General features: G+C 37.9%; 1 protein-coding gene across 2 annotated transcripts in view; it reads left to right on the forward strand.

Annotated features, from left to right (window-relative positions):
- RELN (reelin) overlaps nucleotides 1-17,516 on the forward strand; it is a 485,778-nt gene that overhangs the window by 1,079 nt on the left and 467,183 nt on the right. The window lies entirely within an intron of this gene.

Below are 17,516 nucleotides of genomic sequence, written 5' to 3' on the forward strand. Positions count from 1 at the left end.
CCAGGTAGGGGCAGGAAGCCTCTCATAATTTACCTTTATAATTTAAAAGTATCTTTTAAAAAAGGATCATTATGGAGTCCTTCATCAAAATTAGACTTTATCGAAGATATAGTATTTAGCTCCAAGAAAAATAATTTTGTATAGTGCATGTATTTTTTAATCTTTTAAGCTAGTAAATTGAGTGTGTGGGAAAATAAAAAGATACTATTTTCTGTATTTCCGCTGGAACTTCTGAATATTTCAGTTCCATGGAGCTTTTAAGCCACGACAAGCACTGTTTAATTAGAATTTCAAGGCAAAAATACTTGTACCCAACCAAATAGAAACTATTGTCTACTAATCTCATATTATAGGTTCGATCTCTTATAGGCTAACAGTTATTAACATGGCAGGAGATAATCCACGGAGCAGCTGGCATTTCAGATAAACATGCGTATGAAAATGATAAGAATCCTTAAGTTTTCCATTTTTTTTTTAAAACCTTTCATATCTGCTGTAAAAGGTTTAGCCTAAATAATGCTTTCTAGAGGTTTAAAATAGTGCTTTTACAACTTTCTTGTGGCATGGTGGCAGCCTTGTCCGTGCAGCGGGAGTCTAATTCAGTGGAATTTTAGACTTTGGAAAATTAATTTTCTGTAACTAGTCCCTTCTTTAATAAAAGCACTTACCACATTCTCTTCCCAAGAACAATCTGGTGTTTTTCTGAGGTCATGAGAATCTGTAAGTGGGAGGACCAGCCAATATGATGGCAACCCAGCCCAAAGACTGCTTGATTGAGCCTGTCACTCGGACTGACCCTTAGCAAGAGTGCCTGCCTGTTATTAGCTCTAAGGGAGGGTGGTAGGTAACTGAGTCACAGCTGGGCTAAAAGGTGTGATTGTCGGATTGTGATGGAAGACCATGTGATAATACAAAGCCTTATTTTTTTTTCTGTTTTCCACATTCTTTGTAAGGTGCCAGCATAGAAAACTTAAAAATACCAAAATATGACATAGCCTTTGCTTTTGCTATAAAGCTAGCAAATATAAGTCATCCTAAGACTGGCCATAATCACATCCCTAAGTCTGAAAAGGAGTGGATGATCTAGAGTAAGAGTAAAGTGTAATACTTCAAGTTGGACATTGCGGGGAAAGTCTTAATTTCTACCTCTTTTCTACCACCAGAAAAGGTAGAGAAATTTTATTATGTAAGTTTAAGAAGATCAAATTATTATCAGCTTTGAGAACAGCTAATGTCAGGTTTTAAATTCCTGTTACCTGTTTTATCAAATATTTAGATTTTGAAACTAGCTACAGGCCTTCAGTAAGAGTTTTTCCCTGTAAAATGTTCTACAGGTAGAAGAACTGTTTAAAAATGAAGTGATGCTTACATATGTCTCTTTTTCTTTGAAAATTTTTGAAAATTAATGTTAAAAATTAATTATGTATCATCTTTAAATATTGAACTGCTGATGGGAAAACTTAACCTTATATACTTTTGTGGTTGGCTCATTTTATATGAGACCGAGATAGAAGCTCATTCAGCTAAAATTTTTTAAAGCTAAGAAATCTGTAAAATATTAGCTTGGGACTTTATTTCTAACCTTCTAAATCTTTAAAATATAGCAGCTATGTCAGGGAAAAATCAGTCTTATCTACAATTTACATTGAACTCAGCATTTGGAGCAAAGGTGTTTGGGTGCAGCTGATGGTTGTCACTTTTTACCTGAAAGAATACATTGAGATAGAGGTGGTATATACAACGGGACCTAACACAGAACGTTACTGTAGATCAGACCATGTCAGCTGCCCTCTGAGACTTGTACTGTGTGACAGAGCTCAGAATGTGAAATGGAGAGGCAAATGTCAATCTAGTATAAAAATGGTTCAGTATTATGGGTCTTTGTATATGTCGTATTTATTTAAAGGTTTCTATTGAAAAGCTTTTGAAAAAACAAAAATATAATACTAAAGAATTTGAAGCTTGTGTGTTTAACAGAATTGTCACGTATTTCCAACGTTAAGGAGTATATCCATCTATTTGCAGTTTTGCCAGCTCTGTAAACAGTGCATAGTTACTTCTACTAGTTCTCATCTCTTAATTAAAGGGTACCATTTGGTACCTCTGTTGTCATCTTCCTATATCTCTTAAATTCTGTTGTCTACGACTCTCCAGAGATGGCATTGTTAGCCACAGTGAACTATGGTATCTTTGCATGAGTACACCTCAGTGTAAAAGCTCAGCGAAAAGAGGTCTCATACGCATCCTGTTGAATTAGAAAGGTCTCAAGGTCAGAACATTGTTTTTTCTAAAATTTCTTTTTTGTTGCACAAATTCCAAAATATGGTCAATTTCTGAAACATGGTTTGTAGGCCCAAACCTGGAATTTTTTATAGAAAGTTGCAAATGATGGGAAAATAGGAAATAAAAACCTAGATGGTACACCCAAGTAGCCATTCCTTTTTCCCAGCCAGCCTATGGACCAGCGCAGAATGGTGAAACATGCAGAGGTTGAGTTGATGTCTGCACTTTTCCTTTCCCATGGTAATCTTTCTTCCTCACCTCACCCCTCAGGTATCTACCTACCGTTTTTGTTTACAACCCCCTCCCCAAGCCAATTTATAGTGAATGTGACATGTCAGTATTAAATTCTCCCACAGTCTTGATTATTACTGTGGAAAGGTGTTTTCTCCTTTTTTGTTTAAAAGAATTTTGGCCTCAGTGAGCAGGTGGATAATATATTTTGAGATAGGAAGACTTTTAGATACCCCTGAATTCATGTAATAAGGACCAGCCTACTCACGAGATTTAGTCAGTCACCGTCAGAAAAGAGAGGTCAGACATCACAGAAAACATTATCTGTGAAAGGCAAGCATAGGTAAAGGAGTCCATGGAAAGGGCGTGATCTTTGGTGAGGCAATTTATCTGAATTTCTAAACAGACTAGAATTGCTGTTGTTATGGTGGCGTAAGGTGGGGCAAGTGTTCCCTTACAGTGAAAAATGTACTCTAAAATATTGATTGAGGGGAAAAAATTCTTTCTTAAGCAGAACTGAATCGGTGGTATAGTATGATGCTTTCAAAAGGGGATTTTATTGTATTTTGTAAATCCAGGATCACTGTTGGTAGCTCTTTCATGCTGCATTTCCATTCCGTTATTTATTTAATCATATTGTGGGGTGGGTGGGAAAATCAATTCCTACTGCTAAAACTGAACATTTACCTAAAAAAGAGTATAATGAGGATAAAGTATTTAGGGCACTTTGTTGTAAGGATTGCCAGTATTACTATTATACATACATGTGTTCTGAAATCAACTGGTTGCTATTTATAAATCACTGTCCAAAGGCAGTACAGTGTAATGACCTTTTAAATATATGTATGGCAGACATGATTTTTGCTAATATCCTCTAGATTAAATTCCTTTCAAAGGAATGATTTTGTTATTTGAATTAAAGTGATCTGCTATTGCTAAGGTAACTGTGTTGTTGATCAGGTGTATGGTTATTTATCCGTTATACGTCTCAGATTCTGGAATCAGCATATTTAAACTCTCAGAATCATTTGTCAAATGCAATTTGTAAGTGAACTGCAGCTGTGTCCTGTTTGTGCATGACTAAGAAAATTGAGGATTTTAAAGCATTTTGCTCCACTTGTTATATATTTCATCTCACTCTCTGCAATTTATTTCAAACATTTTACTGATGTAGTTCAGATTGTTTCTTAAATCATATAAATCTTGCTTTAATTTATATTCCCTGTGCGAGTTTCAATTTCAACCATAAACTGGTTGAAATTTTCAGAATCATAATTGAAAACATCTCATTTAGGCAGATAGTCTTACTTCTTCACAGCACTACATTATTAGAAATTATTTAATTAGAATATTTCCCTCCAATCTTTATGAATCTTTATTTTAAACTATTACTTTTTATTTTCATTAAAAATGTTAGAGAATAAAATAAGAAAATTGTATCACTAATCATATAAGTGTATTTTTTATAGAACTGTTTTATTCCAATAAATTTTTCTTTTCTTCTTTAAAAAGTAGGTGATAGGTATTTTAACAAGACTTTAAAATCAGTGCTATTAAGGTATTTTAACAAGACTTTAAAATCAGTACTATTAACTTCCAGATTTTTTCATTAATTAGTTTTATTCAAAAGAAAACATCTAAAATCTATCTTTGAATTTTTTTTTCCTCTTTGGAATTGGTCAACTTTATAGAATGTTCTAGGAACCTTACATTATTAATTGTTTAGGATATGTTGCATATTAAGCCATAATTTTCTTCTGATTATTTCAACTGCTACTTTGAAACTTATTTATTATGTCCTTAATCTTCACAAATAGTTGCTGATGCACTGACCCCTTTATTTCAAGTAGTCTTTACATTGGGAAAGCAGAAATAAATTGAGTGACCAGTACTTTTTGAACATTTGCATTTTAAAAGACTTGTATATATTCTCACACAAAAATATAAAATTCTTTATGTCATGTAGAAATAGAAAAAATGGATGGCCCTACACTCCATCAGGAAAAGGAGGAAGGTGGAATGAGCAGGTTTCCTATGAACGGAGAGAAGTAGTTTAGGCTATGTCTGATAATGACATAACACGTATATAAGAAGGGAAATTCATTTATCTAAATATTCTGGTTTCAAGAAACATTTGGGTGATTAATCTAGCCCACCGATTTTAGAGTCATTTATAAAATAGCCAAACTGTATAATTTCAGTCTCATCAACCTTAAGTAAAGAAGTATTAGAAACACATTTTCAGAAATTGGAATTGAATTTTCAAATATGAAGATTCCATGATGAATTCCATTCAAACACAGGAATGATGTATTTAAAAAAAAAATTATTCTTGACTGTCAGGAAATTATTCCACATGAGGTGATCTTACTTTGGTGTCAGTTGGGTAGCTCAGAGAGTAATTTTCGCCATGGTCACCTGCCATGCCCATCTCATTGAAGGCAGAGCTTCTGAAGGGATGAATGCTGTGCCTACGGGTTAACCAGTTATTTCTAAAATGTGTGCTTCTTCAAAACTATACATATTCTTTTCTTTCTTTATTTGATCCCCTATAGGAACCAGCTATAGCAACTAGACTTGGGAGTGTGCGGAAGCATTCGTACAAATGTACAAATGTTAATTTGTGGTTTAAGGCAACTCTAATCATTCAAAAAACAAAGCTAAGGTAATCAGATAGCTTTTGAATGCCACAAAGAGATACTTATAGAAACTCGGAGGTTCCAAAGTAAACACTGAAAACCCAGGTTATCTTTTAATGTGGAATTAGCCTTCCTTAGAAAAATAAAACTTTATTTTGAAAACAAAATAAATTAAATTTTACTGATTAAAGGGTTCTTTTAAACTATAGGAGAGCTCATGAGTGTTTCAGATAGCACTGGTATGGATGTACGCTCGTGCCCATATACCAAGTGACCTGGAGAAGAAGTGATAGAAGTTTACCAATAAGTGCTAAACTCACCTCAGAATCGTGTCTCTCGGTCTTTCCTGCTCTGTCCGTCTCTCCTTCCGTTTGTATCTCACCTTCTTTTTCTGTTGGTCCCTCTCTTCCTCCTCCTAAATTTTCACATTGTCTTTCCTCTTTTGCTCCCGTCTGCCGTGTCACAGGTCCTTGCTTTCACTCTCCTCTTCCTTTCTCTTTTCTGCTTTATAACTCTGTTCCTTTTCTCTTTCTATTCTTTCTCTTTTTTCTTTTTCTTTCTTCCTTCAGATTTCCTCTCATCACCATCTCTACTTCTTTTCTCTCCTCTGACTATAACATAAAAAATATCAGTACGTTTGTATCAATTATTGTATTCGTTGGATATTCGCATTAATAGAAGTGGATGAATAGACTTTTATATTACTCTCTTAAAAATTATCTTTTTGTGACATGCATTTGCCCTTTTAAAAAATTATGGGGAGCCGGCCCGGTGGCGCAAGTGGTTAAGTGTGCTCACTCTGCCTCAGCGGCCCCAGGGTTCGCAGGTTCGGATCCCAGGCGCGCCCCGACGCACTGCTTGGTAAGCCATGCTGTGGCGGCGTCCCATATAAAGTAGAGGAAGATGGGCACGGATGTTAGCTCAGGGCCACTCTTCCTCAAGAAAAAAAAAAAGGAGAGGATTGGCATCGGATGTTAGCTCAGGGCTAGTCCTCCTCACACACACACACCCAAAAATTATGGGTTAGTTATTCTTAGTAGGAAAGCATGCCCTTCTTCCCACACTGTAAAATCTCTCAGAAGCCTGTAGCTGTTTAATTCTGAGTTAGCTACTTTCCCCACTGCCAGTTATGTTGTCAAATTGCAGAATCTGAAGTTTGTGCACAAAAGCACACACATATATATATGTATATATGTGTGCTTATATGTGCATAAATGTGCTTATGTATATATATAAACACACCATGTGCGAGAGTTGTAGAAATTAGAAAACTGCACAGTGAATTAGCTTGACTCTAAAAGGCAATTCAATTTGGAGATGTCTTGAATGCTTGAGTGCATGGAGGCTTACAGTAAATTGATGAAGGACAGTCTCCATCATTACCTCAATCACCTCAAGTCATCTCACTTACTTGTCTCATTGCCAAGGTTCATAATTGCAGTTGCGTAACTATGGAATAGTGATGCTACCTTTTTAGGTAGCTGGCACTAAACACATAGGTCAAAAAAGCAGGGGTCAAGATGCCAGATGCCCTATGATCCAGCCATCCCACTACTGGGAATCTATCCAACGCACCTGAAATCAACAATCCAAAGAGGCTTATGCACCCCTATGTTCATTGCAGCATTATTCACCATAGCCAAGAAGTGGAAGCAACCTAAGTGTCCCTCGACTGACGATTGGATTAAGAAAATGTGGAATATATATACAATGGAATACTACTCAGCCATAAAAAAAGACAAAATCGTCCCATTTGCAACAACATGGATGGGCCTGGAGCGTATTATGTTAAGTGAAATAAGCCAGAAAGAGAAAGACAAACACTGTATGATCTCACTCATATGTGGAATATAAACCAACACATGGACAGAGAAAACTGGACTGTGGTTACCCGGGAAGTGGGGGTGGGGGGTGGGCACAAGGGGTGAAGGGAGTCATATATGGGGTGAAGGACAAACAAAAATGTACAACCCAAAATCTCACAATGTTAGAAACCATTAAAATATCAATAAAAATGTAAAAAAAAAAAAAAAAAAGCAGGGGTCAGGGAGCTTGGTATAAGGCAAACATTCGATTGGAACTTAAGAAGGGAGGTGTGCTGCTCTGGGCTAAGTCCCAAAGTCTTTCTTAAACAAGATCTAGTTTATTGTTTCGTACCATGTGAACTCTTAATGTCTATTCCAGCTCAAAAATTCAAAGATTCTTTGGCTGAGAGCTCAGACTTATTACACTCACTAAACAGAGAAGTCTGGAGAGGCACAATGATGTAGTGGAGAGAGTTCAAGCTTTGGTGGCAGAAAGCCCCATGTGCATGTCCTTTCTGTCCCACTTATTAGTTATGTGCCTTCAGCAAATCACCTATCCTCTCCAAGCCTCAGTTTCCTCATTTCTAATGTCGAAATAATAATATCTGTGTTTCAGGGTTGCAATTATTATAAAAGGTAATGCATGTAAAGTACCTGGCACACAGTAGGTGCATCCTAGATGGTAGTTGTTGTCATCTGGTACAATCATCTAATGTTAGTTCAGGGTGATATTTGAAACATTATGTATACAGAGAGGAGCTGTTCACCTCTGCCTCTTCAGTTTGTGCCTTGTCAATATGTGGCACATTTTAAGGGAAATTCCAAATTGAGTATATTGAAGAGGGTCACAAAAAGTGTAAAAAACAAATCAACTCGTCACCGTATATGTATGATCAGAAAGTGCTTCCCAGCCAAAATAAATATATGACTTACCTAGATTAAAACTGAGTTCATTCATATAGATTTAGTCCAACCAAAACTTTTAGTAATTTAGCCAATTCCTAAGTTAAGCCTTCCTGTTTCTAAATTGAGTATTTTTCCTTAGTTGACGGTCATGATAACCAAATTTTGCGTGTTTAGATGGTAGTCTCAGAAAGATGCCAAGATAAGTAAATATCAACATCGGGTTAATATATTTTGTCAAATCCTGCAATATGTATATCTGCGACCCCATGTAATCTAATTTTAAAATACAAAATGATTTCAGTTAAACTAGAACTGAGAGAGATTGATTTTGACCGTAGACCCAGAGTTTATCAGGTCCTCAGAGACTGACTAAGGAAACCTAAATCCATAAGTCATTAGTTGGTGAAGTGGGAGGCTAGTTCATTTACAATAAAAATACACTTGTCAGAAAAGGCCTTGGCTGGCCAGTGCATTCCTTCTGTCCACTTTAGCAAAGCTTATCTGGGTGGGCAAATGACTATTAGTAGGTTGTTTGGGAGCATGGAGTTAGACGATCTCTATGGCAGATTCCAGCATCTGTGAAAGCTTCTCCATCCAACTCATGTCAGCTGGTCTTGTTGGCATCTTCTTCCGTAGTATTGGAGGAAGATTGTCCTGTTTCTAGACTTCATAATGCCTTGTTATGTGGCATACATTGCTTGTTGTCTGCCTAGTCATTACTAGAACTACTTTTCTTACTAACTGATTTTGCTCAGAACAACTGTGTGTCCAGTTAAAAATACTCACCTCCAAGGCTCCCTTGCAGCTGTGAGTGGTCATGTAATTTAGTGAGATGAAGTGGAAGTCTACTGGGTGGGGTCTTTGGAAAGACTATTGATAACGTTGATTAGGATGATTTTTCTGTGTGTGTGTGTGAGAAAGATTAGCCCTGAGGTAACATCCCATGCCAATCCTCCTCTTTTTGCTGAGGAAGATTGGCCCTGGGCTAACATCCATGCCCATCTTCCTCTATTTTATGTAGGACCCCACCACACCATGGCTTGACAAGTGGTGCTTCAGTGAGTGCCTGGGCCCCAAGCCTGTGAACCCTGGGCCGCTGCAGTGGAGTGCACACACTTAACTGCTATGCCACTGGTCCGGCCCAATTAAGAAGATTTTTAAAAAGATCCAGCAAATACTTGCTTTTTGCCCTGCACTAACCCATTTCTTTTAGCCAGGGTGTGGTACAGCCATCTTGTGACCTTGAGGATAATGGTTACATGCTAAGGATGGTGGATCAGGAGTTTAGAAGGAGCCTGGGTCTTTATTTATACCTTTGAGCAGCTGTACCAGCCCTGGAATACCTCTTTTGTACTTCTTGTAAGAAAAGTTACTCCTATTAAGTCAGTTTCCTGTTATTTGCAGCTGAATGTAATCCTAATTAATATGTATTTCTTCAAAATACACAAATGACCCAGTTTACAGTCTCTTTTAGGTCAGGCACAATTATTGTATCAAGCTCTGAATTGCTCTCGTGCTCTTATAGAATTGTTTTTGGTCACCTTTATGGAACAAGGATGTTTCTTAAGACACTTTTGACAATATGAAAATATCCCTCAAGGTGTGCTACTTCTGCAGGTGGAAAAAGTAGGGCATTTTATGTTAGCTTTTCTAGTAATGCTTTGAGAAGGTAACCTGTTCGTGACCTCTGATTTCTGGAGTTTCTTATAACTGACAATTTATGATAGTTAGTTTCCGTCACGGAACTTAATTTCCTGACAGTCCTATCTCCCTAAAATGCAGTATCATCGTATGTAAATCCTGTTGACATTTAAAATTCTTAGATGTGTGACATGGTTGTGAATGTGAGCTCTGCCCCGACCTTAACCTTGTTTGTTATGTCTGGCTCAGCCTCCAGAACCAGATCCAACATTGTCATTTCTCTTGCCTCCTGCACATCGACAGAGGAAACAGGCATTGCAGTCTTACCTTCAGGACCATGTAATCTTTCGTTGAAGCCACCTTTGTTATGAATGTTGGAATATCCTATGATCATAGTTCCAGTTCTTTTCTTACTTCCTTTTCTCACGTAAGCACTTCCTGCATTCTCATCCTGCAAAAAATGCTATATGTTTAGTGTTTGTGATGGAGGAAATTAGTTGGTTTTAGGCATTTTTAGAAAAAGTGGGTTCACATTTCCATTCTAAGCACCGATACTATCTGAGAAAAAAGACAACCCAAGGACTTACAAATAAATTAATAGCAACAACATTAACAATATCAAACACAAAAGTAGCACGTTGTGCCAGGCAGGCATTGCTCTAAATGCTTTACATATATTAATTCATGTAATTCTGACAACAACCTCATGAGGTAGGTACTATTATTCTCCTTTTATGGATATAGAAACTGAGTCACAGAGAAGTAAGTGTTTTGCCCAAAATCACAAGGCTACTATGCAGGAGTACTCAGTCTGTCTTTCTCCAGAATCCATACTTTTAACTGGTATGCATTTATTTTTAGAAATGACAATTATTTCAGGAAAGGGATAATAATAAGAAATAATAAAAGATATTTTAAGAGAGAGAACACAAGGAAGTAAAAGCTAATTTTGTTATTTAAAATAAAGAATGCAAAATCAAACCAAAAAGATGATATCCATGCCAAATAAGACCAGAATTTGATGGTCCTAAACGTGCCTTGACTAGACATTATCTTCCAGATAACAGAGTGAAGATATCTATATACTGTTGACCTGAAAGAACTAACATGCCTTCAAAGTATGATGACAAATAGAAATATAAAAAAGTGATTTGCAAGTTTCAAATTTATTTTTAACATTCTGATTAATGTAATTTTTATTACGATTTTAAAGTAAACGGGAAATTCGTTCTCTGACTCACCAATAAAACTTAAGTAGGACCCGAATACAAGAGAATTATAAACTTAGACATTTTAAAAGATTTTCGTTGAAGTTCATCTGTTTGTAATATATGTCTTTCTTTAGGAAATTCCTTTAAGTGTTATCAGTCTGCAGGTTCAGCCTATGAAGTTGAGTGATGTGGTACACAATGAGACTTCCAGGTGACAACCCAGAGCTTCCTGCAATGTCTGACCTGCTCACTAGTCGGAGGTCTGCTCTCACAGCAATAGTGACACTGATGGCATACGTTTGTTTTGTACTTGCCTTTGTGGGTTTTCATACATGCAGCAGGTCTTTAAAAAATCACTTTCTGTTGAGCTCATTTGAATGAGAGAAAAAGAGCAGCTGCCGAGCATCCTCTTTGCCCTTGCCCCCCAGTGATTTATCCCCTGCCGTGGAGGGCAGAGGCCAGCCCTAGGCTTTGTAGCAGCCAGGCCAGAGTGACACCTGAGGGTTTGCAAGGCTGTCAGTGTCTAGGGCTGAGAGGCAGGGTCTACCCTTGCCTCTTATTTCCGTTAGTAATATGAAGTTTATCCCACAGTTTGCCATGAGCTCTGAACTGAGATCTGCTAATCCCTGGTGGAAGCTAAATCAGAGGTGGGAGGACAGATTCAGGGTGAGAGCTTCCTGTGTGGAACCCACATTGGTGCTCAGAGGGCCTGAAGGGAGGCCCATGCTTTCACTAGGAGAGAAAAATTTGCCTCATTGGACTTTAACGAAAGGACAGTAGCCTTTGTAAAGATATTACCAAAAAAATGTAGAGAAGGTCTAATATAGATATTTTCTTTTCTCAGACAGGACCAACCAGATCATTTCTCCCTTTAGCATTCATCCATGGCCTGCGTCCTGTTGTAGCTCTAATGGGCAAATCTGTGAGCCTCAAGGGTGGGCTAAGACTGCTTACCTGATGATCTGACCTGATGCAGGTATTAAATCTTCTAGAATATTTCTTTCAAACAAATGGTGGATGTCAGCTTTTGAGTCAGGCACTTCAATTCCAAATAAATTGTGAAATATTTTAAACATATAGAAAACTACAATAAGTGAAAATTCAAAATTGGTATCGCTAATGAATACCCAAGGGATGCCTGTCTGTATTCATTGAGATAAAATGCAAATGCTCTGGAGATCAAGCTCTTCACAAGTGTTAAATAATACTCATTGATTTGACCTGCATCGTTGAATGATTTTTGCTCTTCTAAACAAGTTTGTCCTGTCCCAGCCGTACCAGTTGTTCCTGTGAGTTTCTACAACGTGATGAAAAACATGAAGCCCTGCAAACATAGAAGAATAGGAAATCTTGAATGTGGCGCATGCTTGGTTGCTATCCTATAGAAACTACCGTAAAAAAAAGGTCTATTGCTTTGATTCATTGAAGACAAAAATTTCCGGTGAATAAAAAGAGTGTTTCTCCTTAGAAATGTTTGTTAGTAAAAGAAACACTTACAATTAGAATTTAAAGATGATTATTGGAATATGACCAAATAAAAGAATTTCTTTAGCTTTTATTTTGCCAATATGATGATGGCTCTAAACCTTTATTTTTACTTACAATGGAAAATTGACCCACTTGAAGAGTTATGAGTTTTATTAGCTACCACAGAGCTGTACAGTTTGAGGGTGGTGGGTATGCCAGGGGACGCCAGTTGCCAGCCACAGAAACCGGTTCTGGCTAACTTGGGCTAAAGAAATTTATTAATACGACATGGGTTAATTTGCAGAATGGAAGGAGAATCCAAACAGTAGACTTAGAAATGGTGATAGCGTATCAAGGAGGATCAAGGCTGGGTCAACTGCTAAAGGAATCATGGTGGTAAGAACCAGTCAACAGGCTTTTCTGGCTCCACAGTTGGGATGAATCCTCTCCAACTCCTTTTCTTTCTTGTGTCACTGAATTCTAGATTCAAGTTCCTGGGACCACAAGTGTCACTGACTTACCTGAGATATGGCCATCCCACTGCAATGGATGTTGGAGTGGAAAAATTCTCTCTCCAAGGGAAAATTGAGGTGCTGTTACCCAAAAGGAGGGGCTGTGGATGTAGGGCAGGCAAAAACAACAGAGAACTGCCACATATTCACTTTATGTGTTTAAGGAAAAAAAGATGTGGAACGACCTCTGGGATAGCAAGGTGGTATTTACAACACAGGCTATGTGGAGAAGCAGTGTTCTCTTGCGTACTATAGCATCCTTCATCAGATGTGAGGATTTTGGTGATTTTTTGGGGAGTGGGGACAGGGGCAGAATTATCCTTTTCTTATAGATCTAGTTTAAAAGTGATTTATCATGCTTTTGTAGTTTTGTGAAAAAGTCTAATTCTCTTCTGAAAGCTGCACAGTACAGTAAAGATGGCCTATCCTTGTACAAGAAGCCCATGTTCTCTGGAATGTGTCCGCTCCTCTTCATTTCACACCCCCAGGGGTCTTACACCTGCTGACCTGCAAGGGCATACAAAGGTGAATCAGTGAGTACGCGCCTCTGCCCTCTTGCATCACTGTAGACAGACCATCCCTATATTCACTAGGAAGATGTCAGGATGCTTCTCTCAGTCCTCAGCTTACTAGGAGCAAAGCAGCCCTTAGCACAGTTGGTCACCCCCTTCTCCTTGACACAGGTTTATCATTTGGCTTCTGGGATTTCACCCTCTCTGAGTTTCTCCCTACCTCCATGGCTGCCCCTTCTCAGCCTCCTTTGCTGTTTCTTCTTCTCCTCCCTGACTCCATGGTGTTGGGGGCACCCAGGGCTCTGTCCTTTCTCATTTTCTCTTTTTCATCTGCCCTGTCTCCCTAGGGATGCCATCCATTCTGATGCTTTAAGTTCCATACACATGCTGGTGACTCCCACACGACACCCTGAACTCCTATGTCTTACTCCTCATTCAACATCTCCCCTGGGATGTCTATTAGCATCTCAAACATAAGCAACCCAAAAATGAACTTCTTGTCTTCCTTCACCCTGGTGCCCCAAAGTAGCTCCTCCTGGGGTCTCCCAAACTCCATTCATACCAACAGTTGTCTGGTCCCCAAACCTGCTTTCTCTAACATGTCACATCCAATTGTCCCTAGTCCTGCGGGCTTTATATTACAGCACATGTCGAATCTGCCATTGCTACCACCACCTCTCATCTTATCACTTTCCCTGCTTCAGTGCTTGCTCACCTTCATTCTAGTCTTAAAACAGAAGCCAGAGTGATCCAGTTAATACCAAGATCATGTCACTCCTCAAGGCAACTGTCCATTCCACCAAGTTGCCTGGAACAGCCCTGGTCTGCTTCTGTTTTCCCAGCGTCCCATCCAGTTTAGCATTTTTACCAGCAAAGATGCCAGAATTTGAAGGATGAATTCTATCGTAATTCTATCCATTCTTTTCATTGCTCTCCGTCTCTGTCTCAGAAAAAGAGAAAGTCCTTGGTGTGGCTGTAAGGCCCTACAGCACCTGGTCCTCTGTTACTTTTCTGACCTCATATTTTACCACTTTCCTCTTACTCTTCCACTGACACCACTGTTCTTCAAATAGATAAGGGGCTATGTCCCGTGTCAGAGCCTTTGCACTTGCCTTCCCCCTTTCTACCGTGCTGTTCCCCAGATGGCCCAGGCCTCCTTCCTTCGTGATTCAAGTGCATATTCAAATGTCACCTTCTCAGTGAGGCCTTCCCTGACCACACTACCTAAAACTGTGATCTCCTTCACCCCTGTCCTCCATATCCCCCTGGATTGCTTTATTTTTCTTCACAGCTGTTCTCTTCATCTGTATGTTTTACTCTTTACCTTGTTTGCTTTCTGTGGGCCATCAGAAGCTCCACCAAGCTAGGGGCTTGTCTGTTTTGTTTGCTGCTCTGTTGCCAGTGCCTAGAATAGTGCCTGGCACATAGCAGGCACTTTAAACGTTTTGATTTAATGAATCAATGAGCAAAAACAGCACTTGGGAACCCTGTCTCCTCTCAATTATAGTGAAAATTGTTGTGTGAAAGTGGTAATTCCAAAATAATTAAAGTAATCAAGAGGATAATTTATAAGATGGATTTGTGAGTACAATTTCTAAATTTTGGCCTTTTGAGTTTATGATAATGTTAAAAAAAAATCCCAAAACCATGATTCTACTTTCCCACCCTCCAAACTTACAAAATTCTCATGACTTTTGCGAGACTATGCAATGCTATTTATGGTAGTCTGTTGGATTGACTTTGCTTTAACTATATGTTAGCATATCCAAAAAAGTTCTCAGAGCAATTAGTGACTATAATTATTAATAGAAACCATAATAGACTTTAAGCTCTTATTCCCAGAAGCTCCTCTGTGCTGCTCCATAAATAAATTTGAAGCAATTTTGATGAATGGGTAGCTAGTTTGTATTTAAATTTTCATCTGAATGTGAATAAATAATGGGAAGAGCGGAGACTGAAATAGCTTCACTCCATACTCAACAGATGGAATAACCTTGGAGAAAACACACAAAAAAGGGAACTCAAAAAAGTTTCTCGAAAGATTTTATCTTTTAAGAGAAATCTATTTGGGCAGTGATGACTATACAAAGGGAACAGCAGCTGAGAATTCTGAATCTTCATTGAATTTCACTTATTGATACCCTGTAAGTTGAGAGGATCGGAGGTTCCAAACTTGTGGCTATGAACGTGAACGTTTCCAGGAGTTGTTAGTGAGAATTGCTCAAGTCTTATAGATCTAAAAATTTTTTCCCACTCTATTTCAAACATATTTGGATACTTAATTTATGAGCCTTTGAAATAAGAGGAGACTTAATGCTTAGGGGTTTGTGGTGGTGGATAGCACACAAGCATGGGGGACTGGCTGGGTTCATTTCCGGACTTTGCACTTTCAAGCTATGTGGCCTTCAGCATGTGACCTCCCTTCTGTGTCTGAGTTTTCTCTTCTGAAAAATAGCAGTGATGCTAATACCTGTCTCATAGGTTTGTCATGAAACTTCAATGAGATAGTGCATAAAAGGAGCAAGATAATGCCTGGCACAGAAAATAGTGTTAGGTGTCATTATTGTGGCATACTTGCTGATATTTCCTATGGGTAAATAGAACTATATTTACTATAATAGGAATTCTAATCTTTTTTCTCTAAACGTTATGTGCTCATTATATTGACATCTTTCAAAAATATAATTTTAATAGCTGCATACTATTCTATCGTATGGCTATAGCGTAATTTATAAATGTTGGACATTTTTGTCATTTTCATTTTGTTTTCAGTGTTATAAACACTATGATAAATATCTTTGTACATTTTTCCAATTTGGGCAAAATTCTTTCCCCCAAGTTGTGGTTTTATTTTTATTTTTGTCGTGGATTTTTATATGCAGATTATATTAATAAATGTATCAAAGCAGTTGTATCTTTGTTTCTTTTATTATCTCATATTGCTTTTGTTCTTGGAGAGTCTTTTTACTCAGAGACGGTAAATATTCACGTAAATATTTTTCCTATCTTCTTATTTTAAATTGTGAATTATAATAACTCCATGCGTTGTTAGTGTATTGATCTCATTTGTTTACATTTCCTTTCTTGGGGAGCAAGTGGCTCCCCTAGAACCACAGAGGCCCTCACTGTTGGTACAGTAATATTCTGCCATTGCCTGCTTTGTCTTAGCTGCTATTTGAAACGCTCTTGAAAAAGCTGTCCCATGCACCATATGGATTGAATTATTGCAACTGACTGCAGTGGTTGAATGTAAATGCCAGATGCTTTTACTTAAGCCTTCAGGGAACTTTTGCTTCTTTCAACAGGGTTTAGTTCACTCTCCTGCACAGAATTCTTTTTGGAATTCTAATATTCTCAGTTGTGAAACACCACTGGATCAGAGAAACTGCTGACATCATAAATCCACTCTTTTGCTGATGTGCTTTTTTTTGGTGCCAACCATAAAAGCATTTCTATCCCATCTTGTAGCACAATATACTGTCTTACGCCTACATACATTAGCAGTGTGTGAAGCATCTACCTTTTTATCAAAGAAAATATTAATAAAACAGAAAATGAACACATATGAAATGCAAGGCATGTAAGTTTCTTGTTCTTTCTAATTTAGCTCTCAAGCTACTCCTGTTACTCTCAAACCTCATTTTATCCTTTCTTGTAAGCCTCTGTCTGACGGTCATGCTGTGTCTCATCATGGCCTTCTCTTTTCCTAACAGAAGAGGGGTGACTGATGCCAGCAGTGGTGACATGGGATCTGCCCGTACCTGTATTCCAGCCCCATCAGCCCTTCTCAATGGGACAGTGACATGTCATTCTAAGAAATACTCGGTGGGAAAATTTAGAAAGTTTTGTTATGAGATCCAATGAAATCCTCTTTGATATGGTCCTCAAGACTAAGCCCTTCCAGTGTGAGAGAGGAAACTAGTCTCTAAATTTAATCTCTTATTTGTGAGCAATTTGTGTTTTTACTGCATATGTACATATAAGACACAAATGGGATCAAACTGTACCTACCACAGTCAGCTTTTCTCACTCAGCTGAAGGCAGAGCTTCATCTTTATTTAGTGGCTACATAGTATTATATTGTGTGGATATACACAAATATACTTAATTCTCTCTAGTATTTACGTTTGGGATAATAAATACAACATTGTAAGAGATTTTTTTCATTCATGTTCATCATTCATTGATGCTCAAATACTTTCACAGTATAAATAACTAGGACTGAGATTTCCAGTTCAAAATTTATTAATAACATTAAAATACTGATACGTACTGTCAAATTGTCCACCAAAAAGATTATATTAGTTTG

The sequence above is a fragment of the Diceros bicornis genome, chromosome 3 (assembly GCF_020826845.1).
Source record: "Diceros bicornis minor isolate mBicDic1 chromosome 3, mDicBic1.mat.cur, whole genome shotgun sequence".
Lineage (NCBI taxonomy): Eukaryota > Metazoa > Chordata > Mammalia > Perissodactyla > Rhinocerotidae > Diceros > Diceros bicornis.